Below are 11,992 nucleotides of genomic sequence, written 5' to 3' on the forward strand. Positions count from 1 at the left end.
TAGATAGATAGATAGATAGATAGATAGATAGATAGATAGATAGATAGGTAGATAGATGATAGATAGATGGATAGATGCATAGATTTATGTTATTTACTATTAAACAAATTAGAAGATATCAGCTGCAGTCACTATTAAATAAACTTTAAGGGAAGACAAAACATTTGTTGGATGCATATCTGACCACAAGGTAACCATTAAATTTACTAGATCATGTGAGTAAGAATATCACAGATACTTAAGAGATCTTTAGCTACCTCCAAGTTCCGTGGGGGTATTTTAGGTAATTCTAATAATGTTGATATGGTTCAAGTCCCCATTACATTATGATAAATGGTACTAAGATAGATTCTCTTGTCTGTTGATTTTCTTGTAAGTTACTCTACTAGTCTGCCTTAATTGGTTACTAATTGATTTGTGATACCTGCATTGTCTATTAATGTGTTATATTCTCCTAAGCACAAATTTGGTGCAAACTTCTATAGTTGTAATTGGTTAAATAATTCTGCGAAGATGGATGTTTCAGTGTATAGGAAAGTGAGTTGGAGTCAGAAAGACTTGAGTTGAAATTAAGCCTCAGACACTTCCTAACTGTGTCATGTTGGACAAGTCACAAACTCTTTTTTGTTTTTATAATTTTAAAAGGGTGAAGTAATGGCACATACCTCCCGGAGTGTTGGGAGGAGTAAATGAGAGGATAAATTCTTCTTAATGGATTCAGCACAGTGCTTGGCACATAGTAAGCTCTATAGTCCAGGGGTGGGGAACCTGTGGCCTGAAAGCCACTTGTGACCCTCTCATTCCTCAAGTGTAACCCTTTGAATGAATCTAAACTTCACAGCACAAATCCCCTTAATAAACTGATTTGTTCCTAAGACTTGGACACAGTCAAAAGGACATAATCAAGGACCTAGACCCCACCCTTATACAAATGTTATATTGTCATCATGATCATGATCATCTTCATCATCCTCATCATCGTCTCATGTGAGCCTGTAAAAAAAGTTAAGCATGTACATGGATGAACAGGATGAGAAAACCATCCATACTATTTCATATCCAATTAGCATGGTCTTGGCAGTCAAGTCAGAGATACAGGAATATGACTTTGGTGCAGAGATTTCCTCTGCTTAGGCTGGGGGCTTGTCATTTCTTTTCCATGACATCAATCCCCAGCACTCTTTACCTTCCAGCAGTTCTGAAGCATTTGCAGTGAGTGTGGGCTGCACAGCATCAACCTTTACTCAGGGAGCCAGATTCTACAGCCTCACATCTCCTCCCTCCAGTGATACGCTACTCTAGCCATTATGTCACTCCAGCTCTCCGCCACTATTGTGTCTCCTCTGCAACACTGTCTGCTTCTCTTTGAGTCCTCTTGTGGATTCCCATTATCAAGTTTCAGCCTGCACAAGATTCTTACAATCTTGAACATTCCCTTCAAAATGGCTTGTTCATTATTGCCTATAAAATAGGGCTTGAATCCTCCGGACGTGCATCTATTGTAGGAATAAGGGATAACTACCATTAATTCTCAATCCCAACTGAGAAAGTTTATATTGAAGAATAAAGAATGCAGACAAAACATTTAGAAAAAAATCTTCTGAAATGTGTGGTTCTTAAATAACACAATGAGTTATAGAAAAATAAAAACTAATTATTTATATAATTTCAGTTCAATTCAATTAATTTTTTAAAATGCAATGCAACTCAAAAATCATATATTTCGTGCCCATTTTGTGCAAGGCATTGGAGACATAAGATAAAATGTAAAACAGTCTCTGCCTTGGACTTGGAGTCAGGGAGAAGTGTTCAAATCTTACATCAAATCATTTCCAGCTCTCTGACCATGGGCAAGTCACTTAAGTTCTGTCTCGGTTTCTTCATCTATACAATAAGGAACATAATAACTCCTAACTGACAAAGTTGTCACATGAAGTAAATGAGTTAACACATATAAAGTACTTTTCAAACCTAAAAGCATTATACAAATTCTAGCTGTAATTACAATTATTATTATTATTCTGCTTGGGGGATATTACATGATATTAGATATGTAAACATAAGGTCAGTTTAGGTAGGAGAGAGGACAAACATCTAAGAGATTATAATGACTTCCCATAGGAGGTAGCACCTGAGCTGATTTTCTAAGAAAATCAAGGATGATTGGAGGCAGAGTTTAAGGACATGTATATCCTTATCTGTCCAAAGCAAGAGATGGAAGGCGGTGTTCTAGAACAGAAATAGGAAGAGAACAGGTTAACTGGAAAACAGAATTTAAGATATGGTTTGCTCTGCCATTGCTTAAAATATTTCAGGTATGGTTCCTAGGTAGAGATGAGAGATCATGTTTCTATAGGCCTTATTCTCAGAGTTAAGCAGTCTTATGTAGTAGTATTCCCATTGCACAGATGAGGAAACAAGTTTAAATAGGTAAGGAAATTGCACCCAGGCAATCCAAATATTATTTCAACCAGGAAGAAAATGTTTGGTCAGAGACTTATTGGTCTAATAATGATGGCTTTGACTTGAAAATAAAGGAAAAATGGAGAAAAATTCCCAGAAAGTAAAATAACATTATATGCTATCTAGAACCTAAAACAAAGGATAATGATGGAAAAGATACTTGATCATTCCCAAGAAAAGATAAATGAGAAGTATATGTGGGAAATGGTCTTACCCACCAATTCCATTTGATTCAGTTCAGATCAACAAATAATTATTAAGTGCGTATTACTTTGTTCACTGCACTGTGCCAGACCCTCAGAATACAAAGATACAAGGAACAAGATGTTCTCCTGACTTGAGGAGCTAACAATTTATAACTGAAGAAATTAGAAAAAATATACGGCTAATTGTGTTTAAAACTTCAATAGTTCTATTCTCTTATTGATGCTTGGGATCAAATGATTTCATCTAAATAGGTTAAATAATGCTATTATTGTTCATGTCTTCCCATAATTCCTCCATAAATAATCTATTTAACAATGCTTGAGACCTTTCTCTAGATGTTTTAATAGTGCTATCCCAGTGAAATGATCACATTGTTTATCTATTACTTCCTTTCTCACTATGTCTCACTTTCTCCTTGTCATAAGATACATTTTAATGTCACTTACAGTTCTCACATACTAGTGCAGATTTTAAGTAAATTTCAGATATGTGTGTGTGTGTCTGTACAGAGAGAAAGGGGGAGAGAGACAGAAAAGAAGGAGAAGGAGGAAGTGGAGGAGGAGGAGGAGGTGGAGGAGGAGGAAGGAAGGAGGAAGGAAGAAAGAAGAAGGAGAAGTAGAAAGAGGAGAAGGAGAAGAAGAACTAGGCGAAAAGGGGAACTTATATAGGCCTTTCTCTATAAACTAGACTTTTTTATATTTTCTTTTCCATTTATATGTTATATCCAATAGTAGAATACCATTTTCTTGGGGACAGTAATTACATTATATATTTTTGTTTTGAAATATCTGATTTTTAAAAATAGATCTTTTGAGAGTTGGTTATAAATAATTACTTAGTAAATTATTCTTTAAATTTAATTTATTACATGACTGATTGAATGCCTTCCTAATACCCATCACAAAACTGACATAGAGGCAAGCTATAAGAGTGACAGAGGATTTGGACTACTTGTTTATCTATAGAAGACAAATGCCACTAAAGTCAAGCCTTGCTGACAGTTTAATCCTTCAGAAGGTACAGTAAGCAACAAAAGAACAAGAACTTTGAACTTAATTCTGACTTTTTGGCAAAGTGGAAGGGACAAGAAGGTTGGAATAAAATGACAATGTCACATTAGAATTCTTAATAATAAGGAAAGAAAAACAGGGCATAGTGAGACAGTTCTGTAGACTTTAGGTAAACTGTTTCCCAAAATCAGAAAATCTGAAAGAAAACATGGCTCAGAAGGGATCAATATGTGTCAGAAATGGAATTCTGACAGTACAATTGAAAATAATGACAATGAAGAAGAAAAAATGAGAAATCTGTGGAACTTGAAGTGACTATGTGGAGTTCTCCAATGAACTCAGATTTTAAATAACAGAAGGAAACTTGTATATTTGAAGAACACAAAACGATTCAATCATATCAAAACAATAATGCTATGAATAAGCAATGGTGGGAAAACGAAGGAAGGAAGGAAGGAAGGAAGGAAGGAAGGAAGGAAGGAAGGAAGGAAGGAAGGAAGGAAGGAAGGAAGGAAGGAAGGAAGGAAGGAAAGAAGGATGGGAAGAAATGGAAGGAAGGAGGGAGGAAAAGAAGGAAGAAAGGAAAGAAAGAAGAAATTAAGGAAGGGTCTTTTCCTATTTATTTGATCTCTTTGGTATACAGACAAATAGTGGTATTGCTGGGTCAAAGGGTATTCATAGCTTTATAGTCCTTTGGGCAGAGCTCCAAAATGTTCTCCCGATTTTTTGGATTAGTTCACAATTCCACTAACAGGGCATTAAGGTCCCAATTTTTCTACATTCCCTCCATTATTTATTATTTTCCTTTTTCTGTCATGCTAGTCAATCTGATAGGTGTGGGGTGGTACTTTAGAACTGTTTGAATGTGTATTTCTCTATTCAATAATGATTTTGCGCATTTTTATATTACTATAGATAGCTTAGAATTCCTTTTCTGAAAAATGCTCTTTCATCTCCTTTCACCATTTATCAATTATGGAGAATTACTCTTATTTTCTTTATTAAAAAATTTATTTTCTTTTTTAAGCAATCAGGGTTAAATAACTTGCTCAAGGTTACATGGCCAGGTGTTTCTGGATGGGTGCTAAGTGTCTGAGCCCGGGATTCGATCTCCAGGTTATCCTGACACTGGAGCTAGTGCTCTTACTTGCTGTGCTACCTGGCCACCCCTAAAATTTTCTTTTCAATTCACAGAACAACACAAGCATTTTTATAAGACGGTACAATAAAAAAAAAAAAGATGATGGCACATGAAACTATAAATCTACTATGTACAATTTCCTATTCTCTCCAAAAATACAAGATTAACATGTAAATTTCTTTTTTCCCTTTTTATCTTCCCTCCCCCCACCGCCTTAGAAATGACTACCGTTAGACACAAATATGGATAGACAGATATAGACAGATAGATAGATAGATAGACAGACAGATAGATATAGATAAATAGATTTAATTTATACATACACCCGTGTGTGTATGTATATATGGACAAAATTATTCTATGCATCTATTAGTTCTTTCATTGTAGATTGTATCTTTTTATATAAGCTTTATTTTTAAATAAATAAAATTTAAATCTATTTTCATCACAACAATCAGGATAACATTTTCTTTCACTATTTTTGCTCTCCATGGTTTAAGTATCAGAATCATATTGTGTCATAGAAGTAATTTGGCAGGACTCCTTGGTTTTTTTTAAACTACTTTAAGTAGTATTAGAATTGTTATTTAAATGTTTGGTAGAATTGACTTGTGAAACCTTCAGGTCCTAGAAATTTCTTTCTTAGAGAGCACATTTGCAGCTTGTTTAATTTCTTTTCCTATGATAGGTTTAAGTCTTGTATTTTCCTTTCTGTTAATCTGGGAAGTTTATATTTTGATAATCATTCATTTCACATAGATTGTCAGTTTCACTGGCACACAGTTAAGCAAAAATATTTGTTTTCATTGTTACTATATTCACCTTTCTCATTTGTGATACTGGTAGTTTGGCTTTCTTCTTTTTAAAAATCAAATTAAATTTACAAATCAAATCTCCAGTTTCTTATGGTTTATCTATTTATTTTCATAAAACCAGCTCCTCAGTTTATTAGTTATTTTTTAACTTTAAATTTTGTTAATGTCTCCTTTGAATTTTAAGATTCCCATTTCAGTGTCAATTGGGTATTTTTAATTTGTTATTTTTATAGGTTTTTTTTTTCAATCGGATGACAAATTCATTGATCTCTCTTTTTCTATTTTATTGATATATGAGTGCATTAGAAATATAAATTTTCCCCTATGTTGTGCTTTGTATCTAAAAGTTTTAGTATGCTGTTTCCTTATGATAATTCCCTTCAATGAAATTACTAATTATTTCTGTGGTTCGTTCCTTAACCCACTCATTCTTTAAAATTAGATTATTTGGTTTCCAATTAATTTTAGTATATTTTCATAGCCATTTATTTAACATAATTTTTATTGTATTATGGTTGGGAAAATACATTTAATATCTCTTTTCTATATATGTTTATGAGGTTTTATGGACAAATATATACTGTTTTTCTGTTGATCATCTGTTCCCATTTAATTTTCTCCAGTCTATCACATCTAACTTTCCTAAATTCCTATTCATCACCTTAACTTCTTTCCCATTTATTTTATTGTTAGATTTATCTAGTCTTAAGAGGGAAAAGTTGTGCTCATCTATTAGTATAATTTTACTGTTTATTTCCTCCAACTCATTTCCTCCTGTAACTAATGTAACTGAGTTAAAATTATTTTTTAAGCTTAAGAATAAAAATTCTTAACATTACTTTAGGAAATTGGTTGGATTAAAATTTGGTGCATATGTGGGTTTTTTGTTGCTTTTTTTTTTGGAGGGGGGTAGGCAGGGCAATTGAGGTTAAGTGACTTGCCCAAGGTCACATGGCTAGTATATGTTAAGTGTCTGAGGTCGCATTTGAACTCAGGTCCTCCTGATTCCAAGGCTGGTGTTCGGTTTACTGTGCCACCTAGCCATATTGGTGCATATATTTAATATTGATATTACTTCATTGTCTCTGGTAGCTTTTAGCAAGATGCATTCCCCCCTTATCTCTTTTAATTAAATCTATTTTTGTTTTTGTTTTGTCTGAGATCACATTTGCTACACCTGCCTTTTTTACCTCACCTGAAACATAATGGATACTTATCCAGCCCCTTATTTTTGCTCTGTGTGCATGTGTACCTTTTTTGTTAGCTATGTTTCTTATAGACAACATATGGTTGAATATGGTTTCTAACACATTTTGCTATCCACTTACATTTTATGGATGAGTTCATCCCAATGTGAATTCACATTCACAGCAATGTTACTGTATATTTCCCTCCATCCTGTTTTTTTTCCTCCTTATACTTCTCTCTCTCTCTCTCTCTCTCTCTCTCTCTCTCTCTCTCTCTCTCTCTCTCTCTCTCTCTCTCTCTCTCTCTCTCTCTCTCTCTCTCTTTTGCTATGCCCCTTCTCACAAGTCTTTTTTGCTTTTGACCACTGTTTTCCTTAATTCACCCTCCCTTTTATTCCCCACCTTTCTTTTATTCCCTTCCCCTCCAACTTCCCTGTTGGGTAAGATAGATTTCTAGACTCAATTGAATGAATATGTTATTCCCTCATTGAACCAATTCTGATGAAAATGAAGTTCAAGTTTTGCCCACCCATCCCCATTTTCCCTTCCACTGCAAAAGCTCTTCCTTATGTGCTTCTTTTATGTGAGATAATTTTCCCCATTCTTCTTCTCCTTTCCCTCTTTTCCAAAAATATCCCTTCTACTCACCTCTTAATTTTTTGACATAATCTAATGATATTAAACTCATATCCATGCCCTCTATCTATACTCCTTCTAACTGCCTTAATAATGATAAAAATACTTAAAAGTTATAAGTATCATCTTCCTATGAAGGAATTTAAAGAGTTTAAATCTATTGAGTGCCTTATAATTTCTCTTTCATGTTTATCTTTTTTATGGTTCCCTTGAGTCTTATATTTGAAAATCAAATTTTCTCTTCAGCTCTGGTATTTTCATAAAGAATGTTTGACAATCCTCTATTTCCTAAAATATTCATTTTACCCCTGAATACTCAGTTTTTCTGGGTAGGTTATTCTTGGTTGTAATCCTAGTTGTCTTGCCTTCCAGAATATTATATTCCAAGTGCCCTGTTCCTTCAACATGGTAGCTGATAAATCCTGTATTATGCTGACAGTGGCTCCATGATATTTAAATGGATTTTTTTCTGGCTGCCTGAATTATTTTCTCTTTGACCTTGTAGTTCTGAAATTTGGGTATTATACACCTGGGAGTTCTCATTTTGGGATATCTTTCAGGAGGTGATGGGTAGAATTATTCAATTTCTATTTTATCCTTTGATTCTAGGATATTGAGGCAGTTTTCCTTTACAATTTCTTGAAATATCACATCTAAGCCATTTTTGATCATGGCTTTTAGGCAATCCCATCATTTTTTTATTTGTTGAATTCTTTAAAAAAAATTGGTCTTTAGTAATTTGTTTGATTAGTTTTAGTTTACAAGATTCAGTTCCACAATTCCTCAAGTTTCAAATTTTCTCTCCCTCACTTCCCCCACTCCCCCCCCCCCCGTGGTGACATACAATCAAGTATAGGATTTGCAAATACTCTCACATTAGACATTAGTCAGGCTATAAAGAAGGATTATATCAGATGGAATGAACAATGGGAAAGAGGAAACAAAACCAAACAAGAAAAAGAGCGGGTAGTTTGAAACCAGGTCCTCTAGCTGCAAAGTAGTGTTTTTTCCACTGTATTATTTTGAATTGAATTAGGGGCAAAAATTGCCATAGAAACCCTAAAAAGATTTCTATAAGTGGCTTCAGGGAAACCTTCATGACCAAGATGACATCTGAACTAGGTCTTGACAGATGGGTAGGATTTCAAAAAATGGAAATGAGGGGAGGGAATTCTAGGTAAGGGAAATAGAATAGGCAAAAACATGAAGGAGGGAAACTACGGAATATATTTGGGGGATGAAGAGTAGTCTAGTATGGGTGGAAGGTAGAACCCATGAAGAGAAATATAAGATTATGCTGCCATATTGTAGAAGCCCTTGATTATAAGGAAGTTGGCTGTAACTAGTAAACAATAAAGAGTCGCTAAGGAAGTATTTTGGGCTCAGGAGTGACATAATATTGATTGATCAGTTTTGTGTGTAAAGATTAATCAACACTGAACTGAAGGGTGGAAATATTAATGAGCGTTGCTGCCAACAGGGGCTGAGTCTGTTTGTAGCTCCTTAATAAACTATTTTGAGGGTTCAATCTGGATTCAAACTCCGTTCTTTCTAGTTCTTTCTCTGAATGTCGATATCTCTCTCCATCATGAGTTTTTTAGAGCTGACTTATAACCCTGCATTGCTGATAAGAGTCTGGTCTATCAAAGTTGGTCATCACACATATGTTGTGTCTGTAATTTTGTACAAATTTTTCCTGGTTCTGCTCTTCTCACTCAGCATCAGTTAGTATAAGCCTCTCCAGGTAAATATGAAGTCCATCTGCTCCTAGTTTTTTACAGCACAATAGTATACCATTACATTCATATACCACAACTTGTTGAGCCATTCCCCAATTGATGGGCACCCCCTTAATTTCCAATTCGTTGCCACCACAAAAAGAGCTGCTATAAATATTTTTGCATTTTTAAGCTATCTTTCCTTAATTTAATTTTGGGTCATTTGCTTTTCCAATGAGACACTTCAAATTTTCTTCTAATTTTTCATTCCTTTTACTTTGCTTTATTTTCTTGTTGTCTCATGGTGTTATTACTACTTTCTTTAATATGTTTGTGCTTCTTTTACAAAGATATTCTTTTTTCATACTTTTCTTACATCACTCTCATTTTCCCCCTTATTCTTTACCACTCTTATTTTATTTTAAAATTCTTTTTAGCTTTTCTAGCAATTTGTTCTTGGCTTCTGTTGAATACACATTTTACCTTGTGGCTTTACTCCTATTTATTTTTTGCCTTGTTGTCCTCTGCTGAGTGTATCTTGATCTACCCTTGTCACCATACTAGGTCTTTATAATTGGGTTCCTAGTTTTGTTATTTACTCATCCTCCTCCCCCCCAGCCACCCACACACACACCCTGACATACCCACTTCTTATTTACTTTTAACTTTATGTTAAATTGAACTCTATTTGGGGGCATGGGGGAAGAGTACTGCCCCAAGCTTCAGACTTTTTTTTTGCAATACTGTTTTCAGGGTTAGCTTTGTGGGTTTTGAAGTTTTGGGTACTTGCAAGACGATGTGATCTGGGGAGAGATTTGGTCACTTCCACCCTGAGACCAGAAGCCAAACTACTCCTTAGGGCCCTCGCAACTTTTAATTGGGAGAGATTCTCTTCTTTAGGACTTTTGCCACCTTGAATAGCAAGTGATATTTCCCAGGGCCCCTGCTCCCTTCTCAGCTTCTTCACAGGGTCCCTACTCCCTTGGACAAGCAAGCCATACTGCTCCTTAAGGCCTATACCCTCTTGCAACCAAAACCATTACTGCTCTTCAGGGCCTCTGCTCTTATAGGAACCAAAGTGATGCTGTTCCTTTGGGCCCTTGCTCCTTTGGAAGAGCAAGCACTTTTCCATGCCCTGGAATTGTGACCCAAAAGTGAGTATAGGCAATGAAGTTGCCAGTGTTTTTTGATGCACCCAGTACCGGCACATTGGTCCCCTATATTTTCTTTCTCATCACTTGCCTGGTCCCCTTATAATCTCTGCTTTGCAAGCTGCTAAAGCTTATGCTGCTGCAGCCCACAGCTGGTGTTGCCACCATGTGGGCTCTGGGTCAACCTCTACCTCAGTGTCACAGAACTCTCCTTCTGACTTTTTAAGTTATGTTGGGCTGGAAAAATGACTCAATCTAACCATTTGTTAATTGACTCTTCCACTCCAGAATTGAATTTGAGGCATTATTTTAAAATTGTTTGGAGGGAATGTAAGGAGATTTTCACTGCTTCTTCTACTCTACCATCTTGGCTCCTCCTCTCGCAACTAGCCACAACAACAAAGTCCAAATGCAGGGGTAGAAATCATGGACTCAGTGGCTTAATCCTGTTTGTTTGATTTTTTTTTGTTAGGGACAGAGACTTCAAACCTTCTCAGGAGAAAGGGAAAATGTATAATTAAGCTGATCATGAAAAGAAAAATAAATCTCATATTTAACTGAACTGTCCTTGTGGAGGTTCACAGACATTTATTCTTCTGTCATCTTTGTGGCTGAGAATAACTGGTCAGAATATTCACACTACAACTCCATATATACTGTAAAGCAATATTAAGTTGTTTGTTCACCTTCTCTTCACCTGCTCTTTTCTCCAAACAAAACAGACCCAAGTCATTTAAACTTCCCTCAGATGTGCTGTGTGTGTGCCCCTTAAGCACTTTAGTTAAAAGGTTCATATCTTCTAGTGACAGGAAAATTCTTTTCAGGTTATTCTCAAAAAGCTCATCAACATAGTATTAATAGTTTTGGTAGAACGTTTTGGCATCTATAAAACTGCTGAATTAAAAATATATATGAAACCTAAGAGAGGGTATTCATCATCACTCTCTTAATCTTTCTCTGCAGATTGGGCTCATCTATCTATGTTGAACATCATTTTTTCCCACTGGAGTTTCTTTACTTGCTCTATGTCATTTGTTTAAACCCTGACATATTTCATTTAAGTAATCCATTTTAAAACCATGTTCAAAATATGTTTACTTGTATGTATACTGCTAACAAGTCTAATTTCATGTGACTATATAATATATTTATTTTAAATCATTCCATTTACTGATGACAACTAATTAATGCCTTACATTAATTGCACATATATACTAGTTACATAGATACACACATCCATAAAATCTAAGACCTGGGAGGGATGTTCAGTGACCATCTAGTCCATAAAATAGTTGATAAACAATAAATAATTCTCTCTGTAACCCTCCCTCCCACCACAGAAAGTGGTCCCTCATCTTTTGCTTTAAGACTACTATGCACAGGTGGAGTGTTATCACATAAGGCAGTTAGTACTCACTTTTGGATTTCTCCAAATATGGTGAACATTCTTCTATCTATTGATTTCAGGAATATCCACAATTTTAAACTTTGGAAATCACAGCATCACCCAATTTCAGAGTGCTAAGAAACTTCAAAGTCATTTAGTCAAATACAAATTTGAATTTCTGTTACTTTATGCCAAAAAAGTAGGTGTCTAAATTTTGATTGAATACCTCCAGTAAGGGGTCATCCAAAAACTTCCTCTCCACATTCAGCAAATTTAA

The 11,992-nt window shown here is 35.1% G+C and overlaps 1 pseudogene; it reads right to left on the minus strand.

The window, feature by feature from the left end:
• Positions 1 to 10,496, minus strand: part of LOC138158314 (adenine phosphoribosyltransferase pseudogene) — a 14,646-nt pseudogene extending 4,150 nt beyond the window's left edge.
• Positions 10,497 to 11,992: the final 1,496 nt, after the last annotated feature.

Source organism: Petaurus breviceps, unplaced genomic scaffold (assembly GCF_028583685.1).
Source record: "Petaurus breviceps papuanus isolate PSGF00001 unplaced genomic scaffold, PetGlider_PUasm1.0 174, whole genome shotgun sequence".
Taxonomy (NCBI): Eukaryota; Metazoa; Chordata; class Mammalia; order Diprotodontia; family Petauridae; genus Petaurus; species Petaurus breviceps.